This window comes from Myodes glareolus, chromosome X (assembly GCF_982192425.1).
Source record: "Myodes glareolus chromosome X, mMyoGla1.1, whole genome shotgun sequence".
Lineage (NCBI taxonomy): Eukaryota > Metazoa > Chordata > Mammalia > Rodentia > Cricetidae > Myodes > Myodes glareolus.
The window spans coordinates 148,745,606-148,762,739 of record NC_142053.1 but is presented as its reverse complement, the minus strand read 5'-3'; the positions used below and the strand labels follow the sequence as shown (position 1 = coordinate 148,762,739).

The following is a 17,134-nucleotide window of genomic DNA, read 5'->3' as shown; positions in this document are numbered from 1 at the left end:
GGAGCGACCCTCACCCCTTAGTTTCAAAGACAGGAATTTTTAGGAATTTTTGAAAATTAGAGACGCAGACCTGGAGCCCTGGCAGCCGCTCTGTCCCCACAGCTCCTAGGCCTGTTTAAGGGCCTCCCCTGGTCTGGATGTCACGTTGGTAGCGGGTCTCTACCTAAAAAAAAGAATCTCCAGACCCTTGACCACGTCCTGGAGCGACCCCCAGCCCTGATTTTCAAAACAGGGATTTTTAAGAAATTTTTAAAAATGAGGAACGCAGATCTGCAGGCCTGGCAGCTGCTGTCTCCCCACAGCTCCTAGGCCTGTTTCAGGGCCTCCCCTGGTGTGGATTTCATGTTGGCAGCGGGTATCTACCTAAAAAAAGATTGTCCAGACCCTTGACTACGTCCTAGGGAGACCCCCACCCCTTAGTTTCAAAGACAGGAATTTTTAGGAATTTTTGAAAATTAGAGACGCAGACCTGGAGCCCTGGCAGCCGCTCTGTCCCCACAGCTCCTAGGTCTGTTTCAGGGCCTCCCCTGGTCTGGATGTCATGTTGGGAGCGGGTATCTACCTAAAAAAAGATTCTCCAGACCCTTGACCACGTCCTGGAGAGACCCTGACCTGTTAATTTCAAACACAGGAATTTTTAAGAATTTTTGAAAATGAGAAACGCAGGTCCGCAGCAGCCCTGGCTGATCTGGCAGCTGCTCTACTCTCAGCGTCTAGGCCTGTTTTAAAGCCTATCCTGGTCTTGATGTCATGGTGGGAGTGGGTATCTATGTCAAAAAAGATTCTCCAGACCCTTGACCACGTCCTGGAGGGACCCAGACCCCTTATTTTCAAACACAGGAATTTTTAAGAATTTTTGAAAATTAGAACTGCAGATCCGCAGCAGCCCTGGCTGACCTGGCAGCTGCTCTTCCCTCAGCGCCTAGGCCTCTTTCACTGACTCCCCTGGTCTTGATGTCATGCTGGGAGTGGGTCTCTCTCTGTAAAAAGATTCTCCAGACCCTTGACCACGTCCTGGAGTGACCCCCACCCCTCATTTTCAAAACAGGAATTTTTAAGAATTTTTTAAAAATGAGAAACACGGGTCTGCAGGCGTTTCCTTCCCTGCCCCCTCCCCCCGGGCAGATTCCAAGCCGCCGCCGCCTCTCGGTGACAAAGGCGATGCTAATGGCGGCTGCGGCCCGGGGCCGGCGTGGCTGCCGGGCGGGGGCTGACAGGCTGAGGCCAGCGGGTCTGCGTTCGAAAAATCCAAACATCCACCACCGTGGGTCGTGTCCGAGTTCATCGCGGGATTCTTCATCCGTTTGAAAACCCCCCTCGGGGCGGCCGGCCTCCCGCTCCCCCCCCAGAACCGCGCTCGCTCCCTCTGGTGGAGTTTTCCGAGATCAGCACCTCGCCCTGCTGGACAGAGCCAGAGAAGGAAGGGGTGCAGAGCGTGGGTGCTGAGTGCTCAGTCCTCTGTGGAGGGTGCTGGGCGCTGAGTCCGTCCCCAGGTGCTGGGCGCTGAGTCCTCTGTCCCCTCACCATGTTGAAAATGATATTCCCCATCGCTTCAATGATCTTTCCTATTTTTAAACAACCTTCCTTCACGGTTCACTCTTTTCCCTATGTTTAAAATGATTTGGCCCATGTTGAAAAGGATAGGCCCCATGTCTTCAATGACTTTTCCTATGTATACACGATCTTCCCTCAGGTTTCATGATTTTCCCTTTTTTTAAAAATCATTTTCGCCATTTGACAAACGAGTGGCCACATGTTAAAAGGATTCTACCTATGTTTAATGATTCTCTCTATGTTTTAAATTCTGTTCCCCACCTCTTCAATGATGTTCCCTATTTTTAAATGATCTTCCCTCGTGTTTCACTCTTTTCCCTATTTTTAAAATCATTGTCCCTATTTTTAAAATCATGTTCGCCATTTTAAAAACGATTGGCCCCCTTTTAAAAGGATTCTCCCTGCTCTTAATTATATTCCCTAGTTTTAAGATCATTTTTCCTATTTTCAAAATAATTTTCGCCATTTTAAAAATGATTGGCCACGTTTTAACATGATTCTACCCATGTTTAGTGATTTCCTCTATGTTTAAAATTCTTTTCCCTCTTTCTCCAATTATTTTCCCTCTTTTTAAAATTATTTCTGCCATTCTAAACATCATGGACCCCATTTAAAAATCATGGGCCCCATGTTAAAAGGATTCTCCCTGTTCTTACTTATTTTCCCTATTTTTAAAATCATTTTGCCTATTTTAAAAATCATGTTCGCCATTTTAAAATGATTCTCCCTGCTCTTAATCATTTTCCCGATTTTTAAAATCATGTTTCACATTTTAAAAACGATTGGCCCCATTTTAAAATGACTCTCCCTGCTCTTCATTATTTTCCCGATGTTTAAAATTATTTTCCCTAATTTTAAAATCATTTTAGCCGCTTAAAAAATGATTGGCCCCATTTTAAAAGGATTCTCCCTCTTTTTTTAATGATTGTGGCTATTTTTAAAATTCTTTTCCCTAGTTCTTAAGCGATCTTCCCTCATTTTTCATGATTTTTCCCGATGTCACTCACCCTAAGGCCTGAGGGAGGCCTTAGGCCAGGGCAGGCAGGCAGGCAGGCGGGCAGGGGCCTGGGGATTGGATTCCCTTTCCCCGTGTGTCTGTCTGTGCTCGTCAGTCACCGTCCAAGCCCGGGGGATTTTATGAAAAATCCTGGCGTCTGCAGAGCGTGGGTGCTGAGTGCTGAGTCCTCTGCGGAGGGTGCTGGGCGCTGAGTTCTCCGTGCCTGTACACAAACCGTCCCTGAGTGCTGGGTGCTGAGTCCTCCGTCCCTGTCCCCAGACCGCCCCTGAGTGCTGAGCGCTGAGTCCTGCCTGCTTGTACCCAAGCCGTCCCCGGGAGTGTGTGTGAGGGAGGGTGCTGGGCGCTGAGTCGTCTGTGGCCTCTCCCCAAAGCCTGCCTGAGTGCTGGGCGCTGAGTCCCCCGTGACTGTCCCCAAACCGCCCCGGAGTGCTGGGCGCTGAGTCCTCCGTGCCTGTACACAAACCGTCCCCGGGTGCTGGGCGCTGAGTCCCCCGTCCCAGTCCCCAAACCGCCCCTGAGTGCTGGGCGCTGAGTCCTCTCTGCTGAGTGCTGGGTGCTGGGTGCTGTGGGCCAAGTCCTCCATTCAGATGGCTGGGTGCTGGGTGCTGAGTCCTCCGGGCAGAATAACGACTGCTGGCTGCAGAGGAGTAAGTGTCTGTGGATGAGAAAGAAATCAGTGGCTCTGTCCAGGTCCCTGTCAGGATTTAAAACAGCCAGCCAGAGGAGAATGGACCCATGACCTGACTGAGTGCTGGGTGCTGAGTGCTGGGTGCTGAGTCCTCCGTCCAGATGGCTGGGTGCTGTGGCTGGAACTTTGAAGAGGTCTCTGAAATCGTGAGAAAGCAGCTTTTATGAGGGACATGGATCTGAGTTCTGGGTCAGGAGACAGAATCCCCAGCTCTGCAGTGACAGCAGCCCCGCCCGTCTGCTCTCTCTCTCTCACACACACACACACAGACACACCCCCTGCCGGGTCCCTGGCTGCTCTTCTCCCCCCCACCCGCCCAGGTCTCTTTTGCCAAATCGTCAGCCCGTTTTAGTCTATAAATCCCAGAAATTCGAAGGTGGCTGTCAGCAGCTCGAGCCGTGGCTCAGAGCAGTAGGAGCGCCTAACGCTGAGTGCCTGGTGCCAAGGTCGCAGGTTGGAATCCCGCCTGTGCCTGTTGCTAGGCGTATCGATCGATCTATATGTGGAATCGATAGTGAAATTGGCATATCGCTGCATAATTAATCGGAAAAAAAAAAAAAAAAAAAAAAAAAAAAAAAAAAAAAGTTTTGACAGGGGTCCCCCACACTTTTAAAAATTTTTCGGACAGGACCCTTATGGCTGGGTCCTGTTGCGTGCGGGTGAGCGTGCAGACACGGCAAGAGCAAGGCAATCGTTTTATTTCAAGAGACAGACAGTGAGAAAGCACGGGAACGACGAGTCTCTGGCACTCACACGGGCTGTTTGTGCAGTCAGTCAGTCTCTCCGGGTCCCGGCGGGCGCTGTCCAACACGGATCTCTCGGGGCTGCCGCGTCTGTAAGACAGGAGCAGGGCTCGGTGAGCGACGGGGAAGCCGGGGATCGCGGCTGTTGTCGGCTCCCACGGGGGCGGGGGAGTCAGCGATCCTCTGCCTGCCGCCCACAGACGCACGGGATCCCCGTTTTGCCCCGGTTTTCCCCGTTTTTCCCCGATTTTCCCCGGCTCCCGTCTGCGTCTCCCGCTCCCTCCCCGGCTCGCTCCCCGGACCCGCGCGCGCGCGCTCCCGCCGCACCGACCTCTCTGTCCTTCCCTTCCGTCCTCAGGATCGCTTCCCACGAGCCCCACCGCGGCCAGAAAAGCCAATTTCGCCGAGTTCGCCCCGACTTCTCCCACACGGACTTCAAGCATGGCGGCCGGCTCCCGCCAGGCCCGAGCGCGGGAAACGGGCGGCCGCCGCGGAGGCTCATGGGAGACGTAGTCCGCCGCGCTGCCGGCTCAGAGTCCGCAGCCGGCGTCCGGACCCGCCCTAGAAGCGGCGGCTGGGAACCCTGGCTCGGCCTGAGCCCTAGCCCCGCCCGCGCGAACCCTAACTGCCGGGAACCCTAGCTCGGCCTGAGCCCTAGCCCCGCGCGAACCCTAACTGCCGGGAACCCTAGCTCGGCCTGAGCCCTAGCCCCGCGCGAACCCTAGGTCCCGGGAACCCTAGCTCCGCCTGAGCCCTAGCCCCGCGCGAACCCTAGCCCCGCGCGAACCCTAGCTCCGCCTGAGCCCTAGCTGCGCCCCAACCCTAGCCCACAGCGAACCCTAGCCCCGCCTGAGCCCTAGCTGCGCCCCAACCCTAGCCCCGCGCGAACCCTAGCTCCGCCTGAGCCCTAGCTGCGCCCCAACCCTAGCCCCGCGCGAACCCTAGCTCCGCCTGAGCCCTAGCTGCGCCCCAACCCTAGCCCACAGCGAACCCTAGCTCCGCCTGAGCCCTAGCTGCGCCCCAACCCTAGCCCCGCGCGAACCCTAGCTCCGCCTGAGCCCTAGCTGCGCCCCAACCCTAGCCCCGCGCGAACCCTAGCTCCGCCTGAGCCCTAGCTGCGCCCCAACCCTAGCCCACAGCGAACCCTAAGTCCTGCCAACCCTACTCTCTGTCTGGGTCTTCTCCGTCTCTCTGTGTGGGGGACACATTGGCTCCCTGTGTGTGTGGGGCCCGGGAGGGAGGGCGGGGAGAAGCTATCAGTGTCCTCTGAACCCTCTCTACCAGAGCTGGCCCGGTGGCTCAGTGGGCTAAGCCACCCTCTTTTTGTCCCCGAGGACCCGGGTTCGAGACCCGGACCCATCTGTTTTGCCTGCCTGGCAGGGCGGCGCGAAGAGCTATCAGCGACCTCTGACCCCTGTTCAGTGGAGCAGGCCCGGTGGCTCGGTGGATAGGTTGCCTCACTTTCTGATTACGAGGACCCCAGTTCGAGACCCGCGTTGCCTTGCTCTTTTGCTCTTTGGCTGGGCTGGTAGTTCGGGGAGAGGTTATCAGCGTCCTCTGACCCCTCTACAGTAGAGCTGGCCTGGTGGCTCAGTGGGTTAAGTCCCTATTGTTTTGATCCCGAGGACCCGGGTTCGAGTCCTGGGTCCTACTCTTTTGCTTGAGACTGGTAGGTCGGGGAGAGGTTATCAGTGTCCTCTGACCTCTCTACAGTATGCCTGGCCCGGTGGCTCAGTGGGTTAAGTCACTATTGTTTTGGTCCTGAGGACCCGGGTTCGAGTCCTGGGTCCTACTCTTTTGCTTGAGACTGGTAGGTCGGGGAGAGGTTATCAGCGTCCTCTGACCTCTACACAGTATGCCTGGCCCGGTGGCTCAGTGGGTTAAGTCCCTATTGTTTTGATCCCGAGGACCCGGGTTCGAGTCCTGGGCCCTACTCTTTTGCTTGAGACTGGTAGGTCGGGGAGAGGTTATCAGAGTCCTCTGACCTCTCTACAGTATGCCTGGCCCGGTGGCTCAGTGGGTTAAGTCCCTAGTCTTTTGATCCCGAGGACCCGGGTTCGAGACCCGGGTACCACCTATTTTGCTAGTCTGGGAGTCAGACACTGAGAGCTATCAGTGCCCACTGAACATCACTAACCAGAGATGAGCCGGTGGCTCAGTGGTCTAAGCCAACACTTATTTTGATCCTAAGGACCCGGGTTCGAGACCCGGGTCCCATGTATTTTGCTGGTCTGGGAGTGAGACACTGAGAGTTATCAGTGCCCATTGAACACTACTAACCAGAGCTGAGCCGGTGGCTCAGTGGTCTAAGCCAACACTTATTTTGATCCCAAGGTCCAGGGTTCGAGACCCGGGTCCCACCTATTTTACTGGTCTGGGAGTGAGACACTGAGAGCTATCAGTGCCCACTGAACAACACTACCTAGTACTCACGTGGTGGCTTAGTGGGTTAAGTAACCCACTTTTTGGACCCGGGGACCCAATCTATTTTGCCTGGCTGGGAGTGAGACACTGAGAGCTATCAGTGCCCACTGAACACCACTAACCAGTGCTCACGTGGTGGCTCAGTGGGTTAAATAATCCACTTTTTGGTCCTGAGGACCCAGGTTCGAGACCCGGGTCCCATCTATTTTGCTAGTCTGGGAGTGAGACACTAAGAGCTATCAGTGCCCACTGAACAACACTACCTAGTACTCACGTGGTGGCTCAGTGGGTGAAATAACCCACTTTTTGGTCCTGAGGACCCGGGTTCGAGACCCGGGTCCCCTGCCTTTTAGGCTGCTGGGACAGAGTTTAAAGCTAAGAACGCCAGCAGCAGGCTGCTCCCCACCTAAGCTGCGGTGGCTCTACCGGCTAGCACCCCTCTTTTTAGATCCAGAGGACCTGGGTTCGAATCCCAAGCCTCCTGCCTTTTAGGCTTCTGGGGCCGAGATAAAAGCTAAGAACGCCAGCTGCAGGCTGCTCTCCATCCAAGCTGCGGTGGCTCTACCGGCTAGCACCCCTCTTTTTAGATCCGGAGGACCCGGGTTCGAATCCCAAGCCTCCTGCCTTTTAGGCTGCTGGGGCCGAGATAAAAGCTAAGAACGCCAGCTGCAGGCTACTCTCCATCCAGGCCGCGGTGGCTCTGCCGGCTAGCAACCCTTCTTTTTGGTCCTGAGGAACCGGGTTCGAAGCGCAGATCGAGTGAAAACAAGGCAACTTTATTAGAGGAGTCAGTGGAAAAATCACGAAAATCCCGAATCTCTCCCACTCACACACTGGAAAAATCCCGAAAATCCCGAATCTCTCCCACTCACACACAGGAAAAATCCCGAATCTCTCCCACTCACACACAGGAAAAATCCCGAAAATCCCGAATCTCTCCCACTCACACACTGGAAAAATCCCGAAAATCCCGAATCTCTCCGACTCGCACACTGGAAAAATCCCGAAAATCCCGAATCTCTCCCACTCACACACTCTCTCCCGTCTCTCCCGGGTCCCCAGGCTGTCCACGTGGCGGCCGGGATCCTGGAAGAGAAGAAGGGGGAACGGAGAATGAGCCAAAAGCCGGGGCCGAGCGTGGAGAGAGAGAAAGGGGGACGATCGGGACCCGCGGGGGCCACCACGTGGGCGCCCGGGATCCAGGCTTCCCCGGTCCCGGCTCCGGTTCCGTTCTCGCTGCTCCCGCGGGGCGGCCGGGCTCCACGTGTCCGCCTGGAAGAGAAGAAGGGGGAACGGAGAATGAGCCAAAAGCCGGGGTTCGGTGCTTGTTAGAAATCCCCAAAGCCCGCCGCGGACGCTGGGGAGACGCGAGGGAGGGCCGAGCCGCAGCAGCTTCTGTCGCTGTCTCTCCCACGCAGACACACACACGCGCGCGTGCAGGAGCCAGCAGCCTGTGGGAGAGAGAAAGGGGGACGATCGGGACCCGCCGGGGCCACCACGTGGGCGCCCGGGATCCCGGGATCCAGGCTCCGGTTCCGTTCCCGCTGCTCCCGCGGCGCGGCCGGGCGGCTGGGAGGGCTCCACGTGTCCGCCTGGAAGAGAAGAGTGGGGAAAGTGCAGTAAATGTCCCGGGATCCCGGCTCCGGTTCCGTTCTCGCTGCTCGGCCGGGCTCCACGTGTCCGCCTGGAAGAGAAGAGTGGGGAAAGGGCAGTAAATGACCCGGGATCCAGGCTCCGGTTCCGTTCTCGCTGCTCGGCCGGGCTCCACGTGTCCGCCTGGAAGGGAAAAGTGGGGAAAGTGCAATAAATGACCCGGGATCCAGGCTCCGGTTCCGTTCTCGCTGCTCGGCCGGGCTCCACGTGTCCGCCTGGAAGAGAAGAGTGGGGAAAATCCAATAAATGACCCGGGATCCAGGCTCCGGTTCCGTTCTCGCTGCTCCCGCGGCTTGGCTGGGCGGCTGGGCTCCACGTGTCCGCCTGGAAGAGAAGAGTGGGGAAAATCCAATAAATGACCGGGAATCCGGGCTCCGCTCCCCCACCCCGGAGCTAGAAATCCCGCCTGCTCGACCGCCCGCCCGCGTGCGCTCCCCGTCCCGGGTCTGCACGCCGCAGCGTCTCTGTCCCCGTCTCCCACACACACGCGCGCGCAGGCAGGCACATGGCCGCCCGCCGCCGCGGATCCCCTCGCACACACGCCCCGCCCGCCCGCCCGCCCGCGGCAGATCCGGCCCCCTTCCCCCCGCCCGCCCAGTTCCGTTTCCAGCCTCCGCCGCGCCGCTCTCGGGGCCCCGGTCCCGGCGGGCGTCCCCGCCGCCCCTCCCACCGCTCCCGGCCGCCGGCCGCCGCCCCTCCCCCCGCCCCCGGGCGCCGGCGCCCGCGCGGCCCCGCTCCGCTCCGCTCTGCTCGCCACGCCCGCGGGGCGGGGTCCCGGGCTCGGCTCGGCTCGGCCGCCCGGGGGCGGGGGGCGGGGCCGCCGCGGCAGGCCGGGCGCGCGGAGTCCCCAATCGGCCCCAACGCGGCGTCTCTGAGCGCCCAAGCCGAGTTTTTCCCGAGTTTTCTCAGTTTCCCCGGACTACCAAGATGGCCGCCGCGGGCCCAGCCCAGGACTACAGACGGGCGGGGCCCCGGACCGGCGTCCTCTGCGGCGGGGGGGGGGGGGGCGGGGGGGTTCCGCCGGGGTCCGCGCTGACGTCAGCCCCGTCCCCCTCCCTCCCTCCCTCCCTCCCTCCCGGTGTCCGTTAGAGCGGGCACAGCCCTGTCTGAGACACACACACAGGACTCAGCACTCAGCACTAACCACTGAGCACTCAGGCCTCAGCCCTCAGTACTTAGCACTCACCACTTAGCACTGAGGACTCAGCACTCGGCACTGAGCCCTTCACCCTCAGCACTCAGCAGCACTAACCACTTGGCAGGCAGCCGTCCATACTTAGCACTCTCACACACACACACACAGGACTCAGCACTCAGCACTGACCACTCAGCCGTCTGCACACGGAGTCTGCTGGTCCTCTGGGCTGGGTGCTGGGTCCGCTGTGCTGGCTTCCTCAGGGTCTCAGCACTCAGGCCTCAGGAGTCAGCCTATAGGACTCAGCACTCAGCACTGATGACTTGGACTGAGCACTCAGCACTCAGCCCCCAGCACTCAGCTAGAGTGCTAGAAACCTAGAAACTCAGGTTTCTAATGGCAGCTGCTCTGTCCCCTCAGCTCCTAGGCCTGTTTAAGTGACTCCCCTGGTGTGGATTTCATGTTGGGAGCGGGTATCTACCTAAAAAAAGATGGTCCACATCCTTGACCACGTCCTGGACTGACCCTCACCCCTTATTTTCAAATGCAGGAATTTTAAAGAATTTTTAAAAATGAGAAACGCAGGCCTGGCAGATCTGGCAGCTGCTCTCCCCTCACAGCTCATAGGTCTGTTTAAGGGCCTCCCCTGGTGTGGATTTCACGTTGGGAGCGGGTCTCTACCTAAAAAAAGATTCTCCAGACCCTTGACCACGTCCTAGACAGACCCTCACCCCTTCATTTCAAAGACAGGAATTTTTAAGAATTTTTAAAATTGAGGAACGCAGATCTGCAGGCCTGGCAGCTGCTGTCTCCCCACAGGTCATAGGCCTGTTTCAGTGCCTCCCCTGGTCTGGATTTCATGTTGGGAGCGGGTATCTACCTAAAAAAAGATTCTCCAGACCCTTGACCACGTCCTGGAGCGACCCTCACGCCTTAGTTTCAACGACAGGAATTTTTAGGAATTTTTGAAAATTAGAGACGCAGGCCATGCAGGCCTGGCAGTTGCTCTGTCCCCCCAGTTCCTAGGCCTGTTTCACTGCCGCCCCTGGTGTGGATTCCACGTTGGGAGTGGGTATCTACCTAAAAAAAGATTGTCCAGACCCTTGACCACGTCCTGGAGAGACCCCCAGCCCTTATTTTCAAATCAGGAATTTTTAAGAATTTTTTAAAAATGAGAAACGCGGATCCGCAGCAGCCCTGGCTGATCTGGCAGCTGCTCTACCCTCAGCGTCTAGGCCTGTTTTAAAGCCTATCCTGGTCTTGATTTCATGGTGGGAGTGGGTATCTATGTCAAAAAAGATTCTCCAGACCCTTGACCACGTCCTGGACAGACCCCCACCCCTTAATTTCAAAGACAGGAATTTTTAAGAATTTTTAAAAATGAGGAACGCAGATCTGCAGGCCTGGCAGCTGCTGTCTCCCCACAGGTCATAGGCCTGTTTCCCTGCCTCCCCTGCTCTGGATTTCACGTTGGGAGCGGGTATCTACCTAAAAAAAGATTCTCCAGACCCTTGACCACGTCCTGGACAGACTCTCACCCCTTATTTTCAAAGACAGGAATTTTTAGGAATTTTTAAAAATGAGAAAGGCGGACCGGCCGCTCTCCCCTGCCCCTCCCCCTCCCGCCGGGCGGATTCCAAGCCGAGGTCGCTGCCCTGCCGCCGCCCCGGGCCGACAAAGGAAATGGTAATGGCTGAGGCAGCCTGCGGCCGGCCTCGCTGACAGGCAGAGGCTGACAGGCTGAGGCCTGGGTGTCTGCGTTTTAAAAATCCAAAAATTACAGAACCGTGGATCATTTTCAAGTTCAGCAGGGACCCAGGGCTTTTTATTTCCTTTCATGTCATTTTATTTTAGGAAATAGCAGTCTCCCTGAGGGTGGGGAAGGGCAGGACAGGGTCCCAGGGCTTTTAATACATTTAATTTCATTTTATTTTATGGAATCGCGGTCTCCCCGAAGGCCGGGAAGGGCCGGGGACCCCGTGTCCGTGTCTGTGAGTGTGTGTCTGTGCCTGTGAGACGTTCACCACGCCAGCCTGTGGGATTTTATAGGAAAAATCCGGGCCTGGCAGCGTGCCCAGGCGTCTGCAGACTGAGTCTGCCGGTCCCTGGTCCTCCCCGGGCCTCTCTCTGGATGCTGAGTGCTGGGTGCAGAGTCCTCTGGGCTGGGTGCTGGGTGCTGGGTCCTCTAGCTCGCTTGCTCAGGGTCTCCAGGCTGGGTAGCCAGCCAGGGCGGCCTGCCTGTCCTCTTCCCCATCTGTCCACGAAGGAGGAGGAGAGGTCTCTGTCCATCCATCGATCTATCTATGGGCTCTTCCTGGAAGGAGTTCTGGTAGAACTTAGCCCTCAGCACTCAGGACTCAGTGCTCACCCCTTAGAAATCAGCACTTAGCACTCAGCACTCAAGACTCAGGCCTCAGCACTCAGTTCTTAGCACTAACCACTTAGCACTCAGCACTGAGCCCTTCACCCTCAGCACTCAGCAGCACTAACCGCTTGGCAGGCAGCCGTCCATACTTAGCACTCTCTCTCACACACACACAGGACTCAGCACTCAGCACTGACCACTGAGCAGTCTGCACACTGAGTCTGCTGGTCCTCTGGGCTGGGTGCTGGGTCCTCTGTGCTGGCTTCCTCAGGGCCTCAGCACTCAGGCCTCAGGAGTCAGCCTATAGGACTTAGCACTCAGCACTGATGACTTGGACTGAGCACTCAGCACTCAGCCTATAGGACTTAGCACTCAGCACTTATGACTTGGACTGAGCACTCAGCACTCAGGACTCCACACTTGGCACACAGCTGATTTAATTTTATAAGCACACTCTTATCTTATTTTCTTTCATTTTCTTTTAGGAAGTAGCGGCCTCTCTGAGGGCAGGGCAGGGCAGGACAGGGCAGGTTTGTCCCCCTGGTTCATTCTCTCCACGGACCCCGACCTCGAGAGAACCTCACCCTCCTTTTCCAAGCGCCAGGGATTTTTAAACATTTTTTTAAACCATGAGAAACGCCGAGCTGCAGGCGTTTCCCGTCCCCCTCCCAGCAGGCAGATGCCAAGCCGCTGCCGCCGCCGCCTCTGGCTCGCCGAGGGCAGGTTTGGGAGGGGGTCTCTCTCTGTCAAAAGATGCTCCAGTGCCTTGACCACGTCCTGGAGGGACCCCCACCCCTGAGTTTCAAACACAGGAATTTTAAAAAATTTTTAAAAATGAGACACGCCGATCCGCAGGCGTTTCCCTGCCCCTCCCATCGGGCCGATCCCCAGCCGCCGCCGCCGCCTCTCGGTGACAAAGGCGATGCTAATGGCGGCTGCGGCCCGGGGCCGGCGTGGCTGATGGGCGGGGGCTGACAGGCTGGGGTCTGCGTTTGAAACATCCAAACATCCACCACCTCCGTGGATCGTGTCCCGGTTCCTCGCGGGATCTTTGGATCCGTTTGAAAACTCCCCTCGGGGCGGCCGGCCTCCCTCCCTCCCCCCTAGAGCGCGCCCTCTGGTGGAGCTGGCGGGGACCCGCACCTCCCCTGCCTGGAAAGACAGGGCCGGAGGAGGAGTTGGGAGAGACCGGGGATCCCCCAGGTCCCAACACGGACTTTATGTCCTGTCTGAGGACGCTTTCATTTGGAAAAGGAAGCGCTCGGTCTCTGTGGGGTCCTCTGGCTGCTCTGGGCTCCCGACTGCGGGGCCTCAGGCCTCCGTTTAAGCTGCAGCCCCCGCCTGAGTGAGCAGGGCAGGCAGGGACCAGGGGCTTTAAAATTTAATTTAATTTAATTTAATTTAATTTTCTCTCAGGGTGGGGAAGTCAGGGAACCTCGTGTCTGTGTCTGTGCTGGGGAGACGTCCCCCTGCCTTCCCTGCCTGAGAATCCCTCCCCTGGATTTTCTTTATCTCTCTGGTCCCCGAGAGAGCCGTCCAGACCCTCAGGACAGCTGCCCCCCACCTCACAGACAGCCCTTCCAGGATCCCCCGGGGCCCTCTGTGCTCAGCCGAGGTCCCTTCGTGGGTCAACCGGCTGCTTTATTTCCCCACACGGCTTTTATTTCTCAATAAATACTCAATATTTCTCAATAAATACGTGTGTGTGTGTGTGTGAAGAGGGCACGCGGGGCAGCCTCTCCCCGTCCGTCCCCAGCCGTGCCCGGCGGACTCGGAGGCTCCCGCTCCCCCGCCGGCCCGCGCGGAGCCAGGCAGCGCTGCCCGGGGTCGCTGGGGTCCGCGGCGCGCACCCGGGTGCCAGGGCCGCCCCGCGCGGCTGCATGTGGGTCCGCGGGCGAGGGGACGGGAGAGAGAGAAGCCGTGGTCCGCGGACCGCTGGCGCTGCCGCCCGAGTCCCTAGCCAGAGCCTGCGGCCCCCAGCCTCCAGCACCCAGCCTCCCCCACGTATCCCTCAGTCCCTAGCGCTCAGCGCTCAGCATCTCTGCGGGGGACTCAGCACCCAGCACTCAGCCAGGACTGAGCACTCAGCACCCAGATGGCTCCACGGAAGACTTTGCACCTGGCATTCGGTGCAGCACCCAGCACTCAGCATCCCCCACGTATCCCTCAGCACCTAGCAGTCAGAGCTCAGCATCTTCCTGGGGGAGTCAGCCATCAGCACCCGGCATCCTCCACGGAGGACCCCTGGCACTCAGAGTTCAGCATCTTATTGGGGGACTCAGCACCTAGCACTCAGCGCTCAGCATCTTCCTGGGGGTGTCAGCCATCAGCACCCGGCATCCTCCACGGAAGACCCCTGGCACTCACAGTTCAGCATCTTATTGGGGGACTCAGCACCCAGCACGCAGCCTCCTCCACGGAGGACTCAGCACCTAGCACTCAGAGCTCAGCATCTTCTCGGGGGGGACTCAACTCAGCAGCCAGCACCCAGCAAGGACTCAGCACCAAACACCCAGCACTCAGCACCTAGCACTTATTTATTGTATTTTATGGATTGACTTATCCCTTAGTACTCAGCACCCAGCACTCAGCCTCCCCCACGTATCCCTCAGTCCCTAGCCCTCAGCGCTCAGCATCTCTGCGGGGGACTCAGCACCCCACACTCAGCCAGGACTCAGCCCTCAGCACCCCGATGGCTCCCTGGAAGGCTCTGCACCTGGCATTCCGAGCTCAGTCTTTCTTGGGGGGCTCAGCACCCAGCACAAGCACTCAGCAGCATCGTGCAGAGAAGCCTCAGCACCCAGCAGCCTCTGCCCTGCGGCTCCGTGTCCGCCCGTCCCGGGCCCACAGACTGCGCCCGCCGCGCTCTCTCCCCCTCCTCCGCCCGCCCCGAGCCCGCGATGAACCCCACTCTCTCAGGAGAAGGAGACGGGAATCCCCCCCCCACCCCGGGCCCCCGCGGTCCCTCCCGTCCCCCCGTTCCCGTACTAGACACGGGGTCCCCGGCGGGTGCCCGGTGGAGGGAGCGGAGCTGGGACTCAGTCCTCAGGGTGGAGGAGCTGGCAGGGCAGCGCGGGGCAGGGACCCAGCGCTTTTATTTCATGTCATTGAATTTTCTTGGATGACATTGCGGTCTCTCCCTGAGGGCGGGGAAGGGCAGAGCAGGGCTCCAGGGCTTTTCATACATTTCATTTCATTTTATTCTATGGAATCGCGGTCTCCCCGAAGGCCGGGAAGGGCCGGGGACCCCGTGTCCGCATCTGTGAGTGTGTGAGTCTGCGCCTGTGAGACGTTCACCACGCCAGCCTGTGGGATTTTTAGGAGACATCCGGGCCTGGCAGCGTGCCCGGGCGTCTGCAGACGGAGTCTGCCGCTCCCTGGTGTCCCCGGGCCTCTCTCTGGAGGCTGAGAGCTGGGTGCTGGGTCCTCTGGGCCGGGTGCTGGGTCCTCTAGCTGGCTGTCTCGGGGTCTCCAGGCTGGGTAGCCAGCCAGGGCGGCCTGCCTGTCCTCTTCCCCATCCGTCCACGAAGGAGGAGGAGGAGGAGGAGGGGTCTCTGTCCACCCATCTCTCTAACCGTGGGCTAGAGAACTCTATCGAGATGTCTATGGGCTCAGTTCTGGTAGAACGTAGCCCTCAGCACTCGAGACTCAGCACTCAGCACCGAGCACTAACCACTGAGCCGTCTGCACCGAGCCCTTCACCCTCAGCCCTCAGCAGCACCCACCACCTAGCGGGCAGCAGGCAGTCCTTGGCCCTCCTACCCAGGACTCAGCCCTCAGCCCCGACCCCTCAGCCCTGAGCGCTAACCACTGAGCCGTCCGCAGGCTGAGTCTGCCGGGCCCTGGGGTGCCCTGGGCCTTTCTCTGGGTGCTGGGTCCCCTGGACTGGGTGCTGGGTCCTCTGGGCTGGCTTCCTCGGGGTCTCCAGGCTGGGTAGCCGGCCTGAAGTGGAAGAACCTAGCGCTTCAAGCTCAGCCCTCAGCACTTAGCCCTCAGCACTCAGCACTTAGCGGGCAGCAGTCCGTCCTTGGCACTCGTAGACAGGACTCAGCACCCAGGACCGGGCCCTTCACCCTCAGCACTCAGCCCTCACCACTTAGCGGTCATCCTTCCGTCCTTGGCCCTCCTTGGCCCTCCTACTCAGGCCTCAGCACTCAGGACTCAGCCCCTAGGACTTAGCCCTCAGCACTGAGCAGTCAGCCGTCGGCACTTATGGCTGAGACTGAGCACTCAGCACTCAGGCCTCAGCACTCTGCCCTTCTCTGGCAGCCCCCATCCTATCTTGGGGACCTCTGCCTGTGGCTCAGCCCCCTCCCAGAGATCCACCCGGTTCCTCTGGACACACACACACCCTCAGCACTGAGCACTTTGGACTTGGACTGAGCACTCAGCACTCAGCACCCAGCACTGAGCCCTTCTCTGGAGGCTGAGGGCTGGGTGCTGAGTCCCTGGGGGCCTCTGCCTGTGGCTCAGCCCCCCTCCCTCCCTCCCAGAGAGGCACCCGGGTCCTCTGCACACACACACTCACACACACACACACACACTCACACTCACACACACTCACACACACACACACACACACACACACACTCACACACACAGGCTGCCCAGGTGCTGGCTTGCTCAGGGTCTCAGGGCCGGGTCGCCAGCCAGGGTCAGGCCTTCTCCAGCGGTTCTGGTAGAAGCACCACTCTGCCTGGCAGCCATCGGGTCCTCCTGCCTGGGCTTCTAGGGGTCGTGGAGGTGCTGGATAGATAGCCGGGCAGGGCAGGGCCCCAGGGATTTAATGGAATATTATTTAATTTTATCTTATGAAGTAACAAACAGCCTCTCTGAGGGCAGGACAGGGCCCCAGGGCTTGTATTTCATTTTATTTCATTTTATTGGATGAACTAGCAGCCTCTCTGAGGGCAGGGCAGGGTCCCAGAGCTTGTCTTTCATTTTATTTCATTTATTTGATGAACTAGCAGCCTCTCTGAGGGCAGGGCAGGGTCCCAGAGCTTGTATTTCATTTTATTTCATAAATTTTATGAACTAGCAGCCTCTCTGAGGGCAGGGCAGGGTCCCAGAGCTTGTCTTTCATTTTATTTCATTTATTTTATGAACTAGCAGCCTCTCTGAGGGCAGGGCAGGGTCCCAGAGCTTGTCTTTCATTTTATTTCATTGATTGGATGAACTAGCAGCCTCTCTGAGGGCAGGACAGGGCCCCAGGTATTTTATTTAATATTATTTAATTTTATTGTATGAACTTGCAACCTCTCTGAGGGCAGGGCAGGGCCCGAGAGCTTGTATTGACTCTCCTTGAATTTTATTGTATGAAGTAGCAGCCTCTCTGAGGGCAGGGCAGGGTCCCAGAGCTGGTCTTTCATTTTATTTCATGTATTGGATGAACTAGCAGCCTCTCTGAGGGCAGGGAAGAGCAGGGCCAGGACCCAGGGCGTTTTATGAAATTCCATTAAATTTAATGTGATGAAATCGGGGTCTGTCTGCGGGCAGGGAAGGGGGCTGAGTCTCCCGGGCCGGCTTCTGGGTGCCGGGTCCTCTCTGCTGAGTG

At 58.1% G+C, this 17,134-nt stretch overlaps 1 protein-coding gene across 3 annotated transcripts in view; it reads right to left on the bottom strand.

The window, feature by feature from the left end:
* Positions 1-4,620, bottom strand: part of LOC148117559 (uncharacterized) — a 114,807-nt gene extending 110,187 nt beyond the window's left edge. Inside the window, exons 1-3 of one of the 3 annotated variants that reach the window (XR_015737045.1) lie at positions 4,014-4,303; positions 3,313-3,398; positions 3,106-3,227 (exon numbers count right to left, since the gene is read on the bottom strand). The gene's annotated coding sequence lies outside the window, so the exon portion shown is untranslated. Of the gene's footprint in view, positions 1-3,105; positions 3,399-4,013 lie in introns of those variants that run through there. The other 2 variants (XR_015737042.1, XR_015737039.1) reach the window with 2 other exon arrangements.
* Between the last annotated feature and the right edge of the window lie 12,514 nt (positions 4,621-17,134).